This window comes from Netta rufina (genome assembly GCF_964035555.1).
Source record: "Netta rufina genome assembly, chromosome: 15".
Taxonomy (NCBI): Eukaryota; Metazoa; Chordata; class Aves; order Anseriformes; family Anatidae; genus Netta; species Netta rufina.
The window spans coordinates 12,461,224-12,477,813 of NC_140138.1; the positions used below are offsets into that span (position 1 = coordinate 12,461,224).

General features: G+C 41.1%; 2 protein-coding genes across 4 annotated transcripts in view; one reads left to right on the forward strand and one right to left on the reverse strand.

Annotated features, from left to right (window-relative positions):
• The window catches only part of CHLSN (cholesin), a 128,495-nt gene that overhangs the window by 36,510 nt on the left and 75,395 nt on the right, over positions 1-16,590 (reverse strand). The window lies entirely within an intron of this gene.
• GPR146 (G protein-coupled receptor 146) overlaps positions 1,896-16,590 on the forward strand; it is a 51,360-nt gene continuing 36,665 nt past the window's right edge. The window contains exon 1 of the mRNA XM_084296025.1: positions 1,896-2,290. The gene's annotated coding sequence lies outside the window, so the exon portion shown is untranslated. The remainder of the gene's footprint in view (positions 2,291-16,590) is intronic.

Here is a 16,590-nt window from a genome sequence, read left to right on the forward strand (position 1 = left end):
TTACAAGCAGCCTTTTGCCCCAAGTATGCACCATGCACGATATTAGCATACAAAATGTTCTGTTTCCCTCGTACACAATACATATGAAGCCAGATAAATAACTGGCCATCTGCCAGCTTAAAAACAAAAAAGCAGAATCTATAAATACAGTTCAAAAACTACAAAGAAGAAAGGCTGGCAAATCTTTAGATGCAAGGTTCATAAAAGAAAGACTGACAAATGATTTACTATTTGAGGCTTGCCAAAGGACTATGCTACAACTACAGCTATAGAATTTACACAAAATAGTTTGCAGCCATATTGAATTTAAATAACCATTTTCTGTCATTTAGCACCTTATGAGAATAAGAAGTATGACCAGAGAGAGCACATGAAACATAATTCCCACGCCGAAAGCAAGCTTTGATTTAAAAGTAACACTTGTAGAAATAAGACTTCCTTATATCATGTCTGTAGAACTTCCAGAGGAAGATACAAAAAAAATTATATATGTTATAAAGAAATAATTAAAATTTTTCATAAAAGCTAGTTGCTTTAAAAATCTCAACTCTTGGCAACAGAAACACTGGGAATAAATTACGTTGATTTGGAAAGGTTTCTGTAGATGCAATCCAGGCAGAAAAGCCTCAAACAAGTTCTGCAGGAAGCCAGATTTAAATAAGAACAAGCTTTTTATCTTTCTGATCCAGGAACGGATTCTTTTAGTAGTGGTGCAAACGTTAAAAGAGTATGTCCTTACGTACCCAGATACGGTATCTCATAAGCACAAGCTACCAGGTGGTACCCTAAATCTGCAGCTGTAATTTTGAATGGGCACAGCCCTTGTGGCTCAAAATCAGGCTTTATTTACAACTGGGTGATATTTGCATGCTTCATAGATTTACATCCAGTTCTGAAGAGCACATAATGTATTAACGTTAGAATCTGCATAAGAAGAAGAAATCAAGCAAATTACTAAATTAAATGAAAGGATTTATAGGCACGCAGAACAATACGACTCACAGAAACTAGCTTGTTGAATTCCACTTTATAGATTGTTTGCTGCTATAAAGTACATACTGTAACAGATTAAGTTCTAAAGCATAAATTAGTACCATATTTTATTTCTCATTTTTCTCCACCAGTATCACAGTCCTGAATGCAACAGAAGTATTTAAGACAACTGCACTACTGCAGGCTTGGGGAATGTCGTTTTGCTTCATTTGCACGACGACAGTGCCAGGAATTTTCACAGATTTGCAGAAGGACTCCGCTTACTCTCTTAGCCTTAATTAAACCACGTTCTCCAATCAGGGGAAGGGAGAAACGAGAAAGAGAAGGAGAAAAAAGAACCCTCGGGAATCATTTGTATCCACATCGCCGTGGCTCACATTCAGCCCCTCTTCAGCCCTCCCCGAGAAGAATTTTAATAAAAGGAATGCGGGGCTGTCCCAGCCCTCGGCTCTTGAACCGCCACCAGCACGACCTTCCCCGTCGGGGTGCTGACAGTCGCTTCCCAACTTTAAACAGCTTTGGGCTCGCGGAAGGTAGAAGCGGAGGATAAGCTGTTTTGAAATCAGTGCTGGAGGGGAGGAAAAAAAAAAAAAAAAAAAAAAAAAACAAACCACGAGCTCCATCTCCTCCAATGAAAGAGGTACCACAGGGTGTAGGCAGGTTGCCAGGCGAGCTCGGCAGCGTGACCGCACTGCATTGAGTTTCTTTAATGAAAGCCAGGAAAGAACACATTACACAGTGTTTCTTCTGCGAGCTCGCTAGCCTCCAGTGATTGAAATCAATAAAAACAGTCGGCAAGGGGCCCAGTGGGGGAAGAGAGAAATCTCCACTACAGCATTCAGTTTGCTTTCCACTTTCTCCCTCCCCCCTGAAGTTAAACTCTGAAGCTCACCATGACAAGCGGCTTCGCTTTCAGCGCTCGGCAGACTCTGGTGGGGATTTAAAGGAAGCGAGCGCTCCAGTTCCCCTCGCTGCCTTCGCCCTTGCCACTCCGCCGCGAAAATGAAAGGCTGGCTTTGAGTTCGGGTCCTGCCTGGAGAAAGTTCCTGGGGCAAGTGCACCGCTCGGCATCTCAGGAGAGGGATGAGTTCTGCAGTTGGAGGATGTTAGAAGGTGAGAGGGGAAGGAGGAGGAATCCGAGTCAGCGAGAGCCTGCAGCCAGGCGAGGATGTCAACCGCGGCGGAGGGGACCTCTGGATCTGCGGGACTGACCGCGAGCAAACGGCCCCGATCGCTGTCAGCCGCGTCCTAAGGCGGCCGAAACGCTCGCCTACACGTGAGCAAAGCGCAGACCCAGGTAAGTGGGAGCTGCTTTTAACTATTCCCTGTGTCGTGCCTGAAATGGGAGCGAGACCTCCCCACCAAGCCTCCCCCGGCTGCCCCGTGTCCCCCCGGTCCCCTCTCAGGCAGGTCAGCGCCGAGCTCGTCCCGGCTCAAAACTGTGGCAGGCCGCTAACCCTCGCCGAGCTGTAAAAGTGCACAAAAGCCCTTTGTTTGCCACTTTGGGGCTGAATTTGCTCACTGACAAGGTAGAGGGGCAATGGCGTAACTCCTCCCCTCACAGGAGCCGCCGGCGCTCCCGCTGCTTTGGCTGTTTGGGGCGACGAAACGCGCCCGGCACCGCGGGCTGGAGCTGGCTGCCATCTGAACAGCTGCCAGCAAGGGACTGCTAACACGGTCCGTGCTCATCTATCTTATTTATGTATTTTAATCACCATAGCAGCCACACACACTACTCGCGCTGAGCTCCATGTGCGGGTCTGAAGCATGAACTGTGGTGTTTGCATGCACGCGGGCTACGCGGATTATTCTATCGGAAAGGGCTCGGCAATCATTTCTTCATGCAGCCAGGGGGGATTTCTGACACACAGGTCAGGAATGACAAACACAGGCTTACCCAGCATTTGTTTTACCAGCAGGCAGTTTTTATACAGACAGCCCTGTAAAAATGAGAAGACACAGATCGCAGCTGGAGATCCCCAAATCCTTCACAAGGTTTGGACCAGCTTAAAATGACATGGTTTAGCTAGACATCAGTGAGACACTGACGGTGAAATCGAAGCCTGTCCTTGGCAGAGTAAGCGAAAATGATGACGGCTGCACCTCTTTCCCAGCAATGGCAGGAATTTAATGGGACAGACACGAATAGGTACCGGGGGAGCAAGCAGACTTGCCTCCTCCATGCTGGCCATCATGCGATGGTGACAGCAGCTGCCCAGAGCTGGGGAGGGCTGGATGCCCCCAGACCCATGCAGGACACCAAGGCAGTGCTCCTGAAGCCTCTCACCTCACTGCCCCAAGCCTGAGGGCACACACAGAGTTGGACAGATGGACAGAGACCGACAGCTGAGAGAAGAGCCTCCCCAGTGCCTCCTCTATCTCAGTACCACCAGGCAGGGGGTAGGACCTGGAGTTCAACAAGTGCATGTGTATTTGTGCAGGTGCAGATGCAGCTTGCTCTTTGGAAACACGGCCTTTTAAGGGTGGTTGCATTATTTTCTCCTCACACTGAAATGTAAATGACCCAAAGAATGACATAGAGAGCACCTCCATCTCTAGGGCTGTTGTTTTTGCACAGAAGTTTGCTTAATCATTTTCAAAGCCTGAACAGTTCTGATCAGACTACGGGAATAGCTGAGGCAAGGTTTAAACACTAAGAAGTTTTTACACTGATTTTATCAGTCCAGTTTTGAACTCTTGGTACAAAACAGTCGTAAGATTATATAGCTTAAGATGTGAGAAAAATAATTAACATTTAAAAAAGCAAATTGGTGATTCAGAAAATGGTCCCGCCTGACTTTTGCGGCATATCCATACACCCACGATTCACCACAATTTCCCATTTGCAGAATCTGTTCCACGTTTTGCCTTCCCCTGCACAGATCCTTTGCAGAAATGACAGCACCCAGTGAGGGCATCACAGCAGTCACTTCCACTCCAACCTACAAGTCTGGTTTCCACCGCTCTTGGAGCTAAATTTATCCTTACACAGAGGAACTCACTGAAGGTTGTACTTCATTTAAAAAAAAAAAAAAAAAAAAAAAGCTTAGGTGGGACAGACAATGCACACCACTTGTAGTGACATTCTCAAGCTCTAATGATATTCCTTCCCATTACTCTCTCAGCAGAAAATATAAATATTAACTTTAAAGCAGAGTGCAGGATATTTTTGTTCATAGCGGTGTTTCTCAGAAGCTAAGTGCTATGAGTTTCCATAACATTTACTGTTAACAGAACGTGTTATTTTCAAGCACACAACAGAGGGGGAAAAAAAAGTACCATGCATTTTCTTAGTCAGAAGTTTTGACCAAATACAGATACGGATAGGCTAGCAATCATACCACAGGGCAAGATCTGTCAAAGTTTTCCAGTCATGCCAATGGTATTAAAGCGAACTCACTGAGCAGTGAGACCCAGTCCTTCAAACTCTTCCTTTAGAGTATGGAGATCTGGAAGAAACCCATCTTGCTTTGTTGAGCTGGAAACAGCAAAATATGATGGAATCTGTTTCTCACAATTCTGCTGGTCTTGATGGTCTCATAACCAGAAGTACTTCATCCTCAACTATCTTCTGCATAGTCAAGAGTTCCTAATAATGCATGCCAGTTGTCCTTACAGCAATACATACCACTAAAAGAGCTTTTTGAAAGCAGTATTTAGGGTTTTATAACAACCAAAAGTAGGTGAAACACTTCTAAAGGTGAAAGGACAAGCACTTGTTTTAATCTCACTGATCTACATCCTGATGAAGGTAAAGGTCTGGAATTCTACAAAACCAATTTGAGTGATTCTTTCAAATAGGGTGAAATTCAACAACGATGGCAACAACAAAGTGCGAATCTCAGGGTCTGCTAAGCACCGGGGTGGCCAGTCCTGGACGACACGTAATAGTCGTGTCTACACCGGGAAAAAGAACATTTCCATGCATTTCAAACGAACATGATCTGACACTTCTTGAATGCTGTGAAGCTTCAAGATACCTCTTTTCTCAATTACACCACTTGTTCATGTTGACAGCATTGCTTTCATTCAGCTGAGCATATTTAGTTTGCTCAGTTTCATACTGACAGCCTCCCTGTAATGCACCTGAAATGTACCCATTCTGATCAAAAAAAAGGAACATAGAGTTAGAGGTGCATTCGTCCCCATCTATGGGAAAGACTAGTGAAACAGGAGATTCATTACTAAATGAAAAATAAAGGGTTATTGATCCCTAGGAAGGCAGTTTGCCTTACAATTCAAACAGGACTCCTTATGTTTGACTAAGGAAGACATTTTTTGTTAAAAACAATAAAGCAACCAACTTCCCCCTTAGTTTTAGCTCCAGAGTTCAACAGGCTGTATAGCTACGTCAAATTCATGCCCTGGTATATATCCTCTGTTTTCAAACTCTGGGTTCTCCCAGATAACCAAAGAAAAAAATGAACACATTTCTATTCATGAATTTAGTATCTAACAAAACTAACAACTATAGTTTGATACACTAAGATCTTTTCAGCAAGTATTCCAGAAGGTATTTCACACATACACTCAACTACACGGGCACACAAATGCAGAACATGCAATTTTAAACCATGATGAACAAGACCCAAAATAAGACACTCAAGAAAACAGAGTGGGCAGGATTTTTTCTTTAGCAGAATGTGTTCATTTCATGATTCAGCAACCCTACAGCAGACACCCACAGCAACACCTAGAACACATGCTGCTCCTCAACTGTCCTGTACATCATAGGGTGACAACGGAGCATCAGGGTAACAGCCACCTCAACTCGCATCTTGCCGCTTGATTTGCTTTACAATAAAATAGACAGCTTAGGGGAATAGAGAATTGGACTTTCAGTTTGGTTATGAATAAAAGACATCTTGCCACACAATAAGGAATAAATGTGATGGAAATAACAGTTTTTTGCAGTTGACTATGTTCAGTAATAACTAGATACGGGTGACTTAGATTGTGCCAATGACTTCCCACGAAATGGTCATTCATGTAAAATACATTTAATTTCCATGAATACACCCTTGAACACCTGTGTGAATCTGCTTAATGAAAAAAGTGCTAGAAAGCTCCACTTGTATCTCACGTACAGTTCAGCTCCCACTGAACATCCTGTTTGAAGAAGTTTTGTCTCAAGGAGAACAGGAAAGTAAGGATGTTTCTCCAAGTAAGCACAAACTGCATGACCTAGCTTTCTTCCCAGTCTGCTTGCTGCTCTTCCACTTAAAATGGTCAAGCCCAAGTAGTACTTTCTGATTAAATGTGACTGGTAGGAAGAAAGAATTTGAATATATTACTTGCCAGTTTGAAATGGTCTCCTGAAAGTTCCTTAAGAAAATTCCACCCCCAGCTTCTGAATTCTCAGTCTCTGAAATTAAAGTGCAATCTGTTCCCAAACCTTGTTTAGCAATGCTTTACTTCTCTGTTCTTATGAGCTCCCTGATAAGTGCATGTCTATGATTGCAATTCATAACCCCTCCAAATTTATCACGCAGTCTTGGAGCACTGAAATGACATCTGTTTTTTATAGCATCAGGTGTGCCCTCATTATGCTTTTGTGAGGCAGAGCAGAAAATTGAAAAACAATTATGATTTAAGATCCCAAATTAAAACCTGTCGACTGGTTAGGAAAAAAATCCCTCCATAAAACCTGTTTGCATTTCCAATGACCTCACTGAAGAGTGTCATTGTAAATGCAACACAAACCAAGGTGTTGGTGGTGGTTATATTTTATTAGTTATATTTTACATATCTGATAAAATCAAGCATAAACACGACAGAGAACAGCTGTCATGCAAATAATTTAAAAATTGAGTCTAAATTAGAGTAGATAATTACAGACAGAGTAACATGTGGAATAGGAGGAGAACTAAGCTTATCACATACCTGTTTTGGTATCACACAGTTCTGCAGGGATCAGAAAGAAGGTTTAAGGAAGGCTTTGAAAAAAGAGAGTAAGGTGCCTCTGTGCTGAGCTACAAGCGTCTTCTTCAGTGCACACAGGGCAGTGCGGTAGAAAGCACCAAGGATGGTCATTAGAAAATGCAGGCTGTCAAAGGCAAATGTTTGAATTGTCAGCAAAAGAGGAAAGTCAACATCTCCATAGCATGTGTGGGATAATGGCCAGAGTGGGAATAGATTGCAAAGCTTTGAAAGCGAAGTGGTTTATGCTTGCCAGAAGAAAAGGAGAGCAAAGTAAGACAGAGTTTAATAGCAAATCCTGGAAAGTCATAAGGTGGAATTGGGGAGATGAAGCCCTGACAGCGAGCACGGCTACTGAAATCTCAAGTCAAGGAGAGGGAGCAGCGGGGAGTTAGAGAAGCCAGGGAAGTCAACACTGGGTTTTCTCTCAAGATACAAAGACAAAAACATTTTACTTCCTACACATCATTCTTCCAGATTCCCTGAATGAACTCTGCTTTTATTTAAGGTTTCCATAAAATGTCATTGACTGTTAAGAGCTGCTGTTAATTGACTCACACAATTCCAAATCAGCTCGGAAGCACTGACCTCCCTTCCACTATACTTGAGCAACCAGGCACCTGGCAACAGCAAGAGGTGCAAATTCATGATAATTTCCATCTTTCAAGTTATAAACAGCAGCATGATTCATACTTTTCCTGGCTTTGAAAATGTTTACAAGGTGGTGTTTTTTTTGTACCTATTCACCCAGATCTTATTATGATTAGTCTTGGGATACAACTGGAAATAAAAGATAAAAATTTAATTCATCAAATGCTCTTGACAACTTTCATGACAGGAAGCCTGGTTCATGTTGGCAGTTTTAAGCCAAACACTGCAACCTGCCCGAAGTAACAAATTTACACCAACAGTGGAACTTCTCAGCTTAAAAATTTCTTAATTTTCAGGCATATCTTCAGCCCAAAAAAACATATTACAGAATTATATTTTCTCCCTTCATACAGTACATATTCATTTTTATATGTAAAAATCAAACGTTCCCAAACTATTTATTATTTTTGCAAGTCAGCTCTTTTGTGTGTTTATGTGCCTGCCCCACTTAGATGCAATCAGCACAGCCCAACGCTTCCTGCACCCGCCTCCCTGACAGGGCGCCCACAGCTCAGCAAACACTGCGACAACCACCAAAGACCAGCTGTGCTTAGCAAAACGTACAGGTCGGGTCCTCAGCAAGGTGGAAATGCTGCTGAGAGAGACCAGCAACAACAAAATAACTGCAGGACCTCACAGTGCTAGCCAGGACGCTGTTTGGTCTCCACATGCGATACTGCTCTGCTTCCAGTTCGGTGACATCAGCATTTCTATAATTTCATCAAGTACTTAATAACTAACATCCATGGTGCATTATGAACAATAGGAAGAGAAAACCTAAGATAAGTACACAAAGCCTGACATATATTAGAGTTATCTACACCTCGTGCCGAATGACAGCATCCAGGCACTGCAACCTCCATGCAACCCCAAACCAAGCCTGGTCACCTGCAAAATTCTGCCGGAGAGGAACATAGCAAGCAGAACTCCAAGCTGTAGGCAATATTTCAACACACTGTTGTTATTTTAGGGAATCTGAGAGTTCTGTAATTAATATAATTAACAGTTCTGGTCCATGCTATCTAATGTTTAGATGGTGATTCAATTCTAGTCACAGCCAGTCCTAAATTCCATGTGTTTTTAAGCAACAGCAGAGCCTTCCATCACTGCTAGGCTTGGCCAAGGGTGAGATACTGTGGTTAACAGATCTTCTACATTCTTTTATTTTATGACTAATCTGAGGTGCGATTTCATAATTACTTTGAAGATTCCTCCTCTCTAAAGAAGGCCATGGGACTTGCAGGAATGGTTATATTCTAATGACCAGTGCAAAGATGAATGGCAATCCATACTGGAGAATTCAAATGGCACACAAAATGGAGAGGAAAATATAAACTCTGCTTACATGAGGCCCTGGCAAAACATATAGACTATTCCTAAGCTGACAGTTTTATAACTCTAAATGGTTGTGCAAATGAAATCCAAACAAAGGAGCAGAGATGTTCTCTAAATCACTCAGCAATTGCTGCTTAGCAAAACCAGCAGCCACCAACTCCTGCAAACAAGAAGTACTTGAAGTAAGCTTATTGAAAGGAAAAAACGTCAAGAAAATTTTTCCTAGCTTTATTTTCCTATATTCTTGAATCTATATACATAATGATTCAGTTCACCCTGACAAATATTGTATAACCAACAATCAATCACATCAACTTTTTATATGTTGAGAGAAGTCAGATACCAAGTGATAAAACGAGTTCAGGCAGAGGGCATATGTTAAGCAGCTGTGAGTCCATTTAAGCTGTCTATGTGCCTAAAAGCTTAATGTCATTACACAGAGCTCTGATTTCTTCCTTTCCCGCCTTACACTAAAATATCCACATTATGTTATAATAGAAATGATTAACTTACTGCAGGAAACATAGTCACACAGTGACTGCAGCAGTACAAACAATACGCTTATAAATTAGATGTAATATATTTTGCTTACAGTGAAAGATTACACAACGGAACGCTTCTGTTCAGGCTCTAAACAAAGCTTTATTTGTGAATAAAAGAATTTCAGGTGGCAGATTCAGGAACAACTTAAACCACCATAAGTTAGTACTGCTGCCAAAAGACACACAGTCTGTATTCTCCCACCTCTTCCTGTGGTTGGCACAAGCGTTTGTACCGTCTTGTAAACTCATCTGGGTTAAAATTACCTCTCTATCCCCCCCGCAAAGGTTACTTCAAAACCGAATCTGTTCCCCAATTCCATTCACTGTGAATGTTTGTGCCAGCAAAACGAGGAGGTGATGCAAAGGCGGAGACAAGCGGCTGTACAGCTCAATGAGATCACATTTTTTGCACCCTCTGGCTTAAGACACCATTCCTTAGAAGAAAAATAAGTGTAAAATATTCAAGCAAAAGTTAACACATGAGAAAAGTGGAGGAGAAAAAACCCTTGAGCACATGCATAATGACTGGAATACTTGCTCTTTTCCATACCTAGACAGATGAACAAGAGTAGAAGTGGGTAACCAACAATACCTCTGCATGGAGCACTTGCAGCTCTGCACCTTCACTGCTCAGACACCAATGCTGTAGATTGAGTAGAGAACCTAAGCTACATGAGCAGCTGCCTGGAAGGCAGTTACTACTACTTAAAGTTAAGCAAACCAGAAAGCAAATGAAAATGTCATGGTATTTTTAAACATATGATTTGGAACACGACTTTTTATTTGACCCAAGACTGGCAATATTGTATGCTTCACATTTTTATTATTCAAAATGTGTCAGGCTAGAATCAATCTGTCATAAATCCAGCTAAACTCTTCTTTTTACATTTGCTATTGCATTAGTAATTGGCGAGCATTTGTAACAGGACTGTAACAACAAGGATCAAATAAAATGCCTTCACTATAACACCATTTTGAAAAAGCTATTTTTCTGGCAGACGCAAGCAAGTTCATTCAAAAAACATCAACAGATAACCAACACAGCGATCTATAGCAATATAGCAAGCTATAGATTTTCATGGTGCATAGAACTCCCCTTTTCACAATTTTGAAAGTATCAGCATGAAAGATGAGTCCCTCTCTGTTCTCAGTCCTCCTAGGTGAGGTTTTTGTTCCCTTATTTCCTCCCTTTAGATGGTGTGCTCTGGCTGCTATAGCCATTACTCCTTGAGTCGCAGTGTTTAACTGTTCAGCATACACACTGACTTCCTGCCCATCGAAAACTCCAAAGCAAATCCAGGAAACAAACATCTCAGGAAGCACATAGGCTCCGAGTGGAGTTGTCAGGTCTTCTAGCCACTTGGATTTACAGCTGCAGTGAGCGGACCTGGTTTAGCTTCCTGCATTTTAGGATGCGTGAGAAAATCCCCTTCAATTTCTGCCTACCAATCTGCAGTCAACAGACACATCAGAAGCAATTTTTTGGTTTAGTTTCAAAAATTAATTTTCTACTTGCTCATTCAGGGATGGGTAATACCACCAGTCAATTGTTAAACCGCTCCAGTAGTCTAAACACTTCCAAAGTAAAATTTTGGTTTTATTATTATACTAATAAAATAAAAGAATGCCACCATCCAGTAACAACCTATGCCCTTTATTAAGGGTATCTAATCGAACACAGATTAGTAACTTCACATGCTATAGAAATGCAAATGTACAAGATGGGGTAAGGAAGTCAAAGATGGAGAACAATAGATGTTGCCATCCTCTGTCCCTCCCTTTGCATTTCCTCTCCTGTCTGCATCATGGCTGAGGTCAGCAATTACTCAAAGCAAGTGGCAGTACCCTGTTCAAGGTTAAACTCCAGCCACCTTTCAAAAAGGCTCATATTTAGGTAAACAGAACAACACAATACTCACTGAACTCTGGAACCTCACAACAGACACACGTTGGGCTACGCTGTGCGACCAGCAGTGTGCAGCAGGGGAATCACAAGAATCAACAGAGAATTTGCAATGTTACTGAAAAAACATCTACTCACAACTCTTCGTGATAGGAAGTGTGCAAAAATCTGTTATCATATACTAAGGAAAAGGAGTTTCCTTCTTCTACTTCAGGATTAGGCAGCAGGATGGTCACTGACCCAGTTTAGACACCACCAGGCTCTCGAGGCACAGCCACTGAGACCACAGACAATCCAGACCGAGCGCCCCTCTGAACAAGGGGAGAATTTCCAACCAGGGCTGTGTTTTAGCTGCAGCCACAATAGCAGACTGCTGTGGTTTGTGAACCAACCCATTTAATCACAAAATGAAATGAATGTTCAGTCACCAAGTTATTTTTTTGTCAAAAATATATAGCTAATATAAAAGTAAGCCAGGAACTGGTATATCTACAGTGGAAGTAATAAATTTTGCACACTGATGTGCCTTACTCATAAGCAAAAGGGTAAAAGAAAATGAGTAAGAACTTACATAGTTCTCTTATTTTATGCAGAACCTTAAAAAAATCAGTAAACAAGCTAGCTTGTAAGAAATTTCATTTACCTTTGCTCTAAAATTGCTCCATTTTACAACTTTCCTTTCTCATTGAAATAATACATATAGACAAATAAAACCGATTTTTCAGTTCCTTCAGAAAAAGCATCCACATTAGCAGCATTAAAGAGCACTGTCATTTGAATAGCTTCCCCCAGTGAAACTACGAAAATTTAAACCTACATCTGTGCTATTTTAACACGCATGCACCCAGCAAAGAGAATCATCCAAGTTGCAAAAATATTTTTCTGATTTTCATCAGAGGGCTCTTTTATTTTGACCTAAGTCTTTAGGGTCATCGCTATAGAACCAATGACACAGAAAAGCGTCCAGGTACAAAATGTCTAATTCTTCGAACATTAGGTTAATTTGTTTTCTAAACCTAAACCAATATTTGAATGGTAGAACAAATATTTGAGATGCATTTGGCTAGTTACCTATTTAGAAAGAGAACAAATTCATTCAAAAGGACTTTTCCCCCCTCAGGCAGCTCAGAACAAAATACAGGTTGAGCTCACCAGATCTTAAAGATTTGTACCTGGCGTAGGGTTAGACCCTTCTCAGCACATTACTACTGTAAGGATGCCTGACAGGATGCTGGAAAGGAAAGGTTTTAGGAACAGAACTGCTTTAATAGAAAAGAACAGATCCACTAGAAGAACAAAACACCCCTCATCTACCAGGACTAGTGCTTAAATAACCAGAGCCAGCTTTAGGTACTGCTTTTCCCTTGAACTGGGCATTATTAGGAATGAGCTATTATTTCAGGAGGATTTCTACTGTAATTGTCACAATGTTTGAAGGAATCACATCCCTGGCGCTGGGTGATGCGATGTGAGGCTTTGCCTGGCTGGGTGCTGGATGCCCCCAGGGACAGGGAGTCCTCAACTGCCCCGGGCAATGCGTCCCAGACCTTAATTACAGTGAAAAGAGCTTTCCTGGAATTGAGCTGGAACACCCCATTTCACCTGATGACCATTCCTCGCATTCTCCTGCTGCTTGGAGCTTCTTGGTGACCTCTCAGGTCCCTGCAAGCTAAATGCTGAAGCAGAGAACATCTATCCGTACAGCAATAGGGCACTGTACTGTTTAGGTGAAAGGAATAAACATTTGGCAGTAGCAATACTCGTTGAAATCTGTGCAAAATTCATAACAGGCTGAAAAACTAAGTAAAGGCAGCAAATGTAATCTCCAGACTGATCTCCACTGCAACGCTGGAAGTATGCTTACAAGACTGAAGAAGAGTTGTTAATTGCAAATAAATCATTAACCTACAATACCTCCTTAACTACTTAGCTTATAAATTTAGAAATGAAAGCAGAAAAATAGCTAATACAGTTCACCAATTCCTCTTAAAAGTAATTGTCATGTTTTTTTTACAGCATTTTTATGTATTCAAAGAAGAATAGATCTACTGCCAACAAAGCGCTTAATCACACTTGTTTATCTTGTAAATAGAAGAACTGCTTTAAATCCCGCAAGGAGAGGTGTCAGAAACATAACCCATTTTGAAGTGCACACAGACCTCTGAAGGCTTCTGAAATCCTTCACGCATAATGAAAGCCTCAATATTTTCACAGTTTCCTTTTTAGCTTTTCAGACTAAGGTTTGTATTTGGATGACATTTGAATTTGGCGTAATGTTTCTTGTAGCACAACAGGGTCAAATATTAATCATTTTCACAATCCTGTCCAAAAACTTTTCCAGTCTGTCTTCCTTACGAAGCTGCGTGGTTACATATAACAGGACCCAAGATGTAGGTTCTCAGATTTAAGAAATACTTTAGAAGTTAAATTGAGGGAGATGCCATTTATGAATTCTGCCTTAGCATATGTTCACTACATAAAGTTATTTAAGTGCTGTACAATAAATAGTATTATAGCAACACATGCTTTCAACACATTTGGAAGTAAAGACACAAAAACACTCTTATTTTGGCCAAAGTGCAAAAATCTATGTTCAACAAGTGTTCCACATAGGAAGCCTCAAAATCCACTACAAAGATGATAAGTTTTGTAGCATTTCTGTAGCTCCTTGTCCAGACTGATAATCAGAATTAAATAAATAAATAAATAAATAAAGACTGTGAAATACCTCACTGGCTTGGTTAGCAGGGTCTTTGGAGTTGTGTCTCCATCATCCATGCTCACCTGTCCATAACAGCCAGCAGCACGAGAACAGACCACAGCAGCACATCAGCACCTTTGTTAACAGAGAACCCAGAATACAAAGGGCTCCACAAGCAAGTGGGGAGGAAAGTGGATTTATGGTATCTGTACAGACAATACATTTTCAAAAGCTGTAGTTGTTACACATTAATTAACAACTTCTTCAGATAATTGTTCACAGAATGTTTGTCTTGTGGTGACTCTCAAGCAGTGATCTTGTAGAAACATCTAATTAGAACTATTACAGTAAAGCTCAGGCGGCTTTGCCAGAACAAGTGTTGGACACAGCATCATTCTTCAGGAAGAAATCATGGGTGAAGGTGTAAGCTGAACTCCAACGAGTTGTTCTGCAAACTCCTAGACGGAGACAGCTTTGACAAAGCTACAAATATTTGTTCAGTGCTCATGCGGGCTCTCGGGTCTACCCACAGGCACCCGGTCGGTTCTGCAGGTGGTTGCTCCATGCCCATCAGGGCAGGTAGCACTGAGGGAGGGAAATTCTCCAGCGTCAGCACTGGGAACACTGGTATGTGAAGTGACATAGGGCTTCTCAGTGTCTTTTGCTAACAGCACTACTGCTGAGTATCTTGTGATAAGCTGGATTCACGCTAGCATTTTGTATGATGCCTGGATCATTTGAGAAGCTTTTGATAAGAGATGCCAGTAGAATCACTGGGATAGGCCTTCTGGTTTTGTCTACTGTAGGAAGAAATACCTCACCAGGAACTCAAGAGCAGGGCTCCTTTCTTCTCAGCTTTTGAGAGGAGCGAATTGAGAAGAGAAGAAATAAAAATACATGTAGGGAAAGCCTGTCATGATAGCTCAGTTTCAAATGCTTATACAACTCACATGACTGACATAAAATCACTCACAGTCGTGAGTAATTAAAAACAAAGTCAACAGATTAAAAACATTTGCAGGCAAAACCACAATCAGATCCTCCCTTGCAGTCTGTAAAACTGTCTACTAAGGTCTGAGCTTCTATATTTGCTCATGCTATTTCCAAACGCTTCTCAGTTCAAATGCTTTCCTCCTTACTTCCTGATTAAAGATAACATATGGGACTAGAAAGAAATGAGCCTTTCTAGAGCTGTAGAATCATCTGCATGCTCAGCGCTGAATCACTACATAGCCCTCTGTTTAACAGGAACGTTACTGAAATGGTATGCTTAATGCAGATACCAAAACTAACCTTGCTGTGCTGTGCCTATAAACTGGAGCAAACGAAACCAAAGAGCAGGCATGCTGTACAGCGAGCATCTCTGAAGGGGACTTTCACCCTGGGAGTCAGCTTATCAAACTCTGTTCCAGTCTGGAAGTTCAGAAAGAAAAGGAAACATTAGCATTTGTCTACTGTAAGAGAGGGAAAAAAAATCTTTGACTACAATTCTCCTTCTTAGCAAGAGATTAATTATACCAAGTCTCCATAAACTCATATATTCCTGGTTACTGAAACACTGGTAGGTTAATACAGGGGAAAAAAAGCGCTAAGAGAGTCAAGAGTTTATCTGTACCATTCTTATATATATATATATATATAATGCAATAATTTTATTTTTTCATTTCCAAAATTATCTCTGACATAGCTTGTTCCTTCTGCTCTAATTTACACTATAAAAATCATATAAAAATATAAAAATACATCTGGAGGGTCTTTTTTGGCTTTGCTAATATAGCTTTTCAAGACTTCCTCAAAAAGATGCTAGGAATCTAGGAACCTAAATCCTAGGAATTTCCCTGCTCTGTCTGAAAGAAGAAAACTAAAACACTGTTAATACACACATATGGAAAGGACATTTAATATTCAATCTTTTCAGATGCAAAATCAAATGCATCTAATAGAACACAAAAAGGAATCAACATCAGACACGCATTTCAAAAAATGTTACACAAGTGATCAAAGAAAAAAGGGAAAAAATCTAAAGTAAAGCTACTTGCATAACAGACTATACATAAACCGCTGAGTCTTTTGAGTGGAATAAATATGTTTCAGACTGTCCCTACTGTGATGTTTTAATGGTGTGAGAACTGCAAACAAAAATCCTTAAAGAAAGATAAAAAAACTATAAAATTTAAAGGAATAAGCAAACAATATACATCTCTCTTTTTCTGCCAAAAGTGGACATGACATGAATCATGTTGACGGATGCCACAGAGCTGAGAATGTTGTCACTTTTTCTGGACAATGAAACAAAACCACAGAAACCAGCAGGAGAAGCAGCCAAGTTTCACCACCGTATTTGGGCATTATGGTCCTATAAATAACATGCAGCATCTAAACAAGGGCATGATTTTCATTCCCCTTGTATGAAAATGATTAGTTGTACCACGCTAATAATACACTCCAAACGCTGAGGGATCAGAATCGATTTTCATGTGATAATACCAGAATGGGATTCTGCACTCTGGTAAGAGCATCCTGCCATAAATGTGCAACAAGCATGT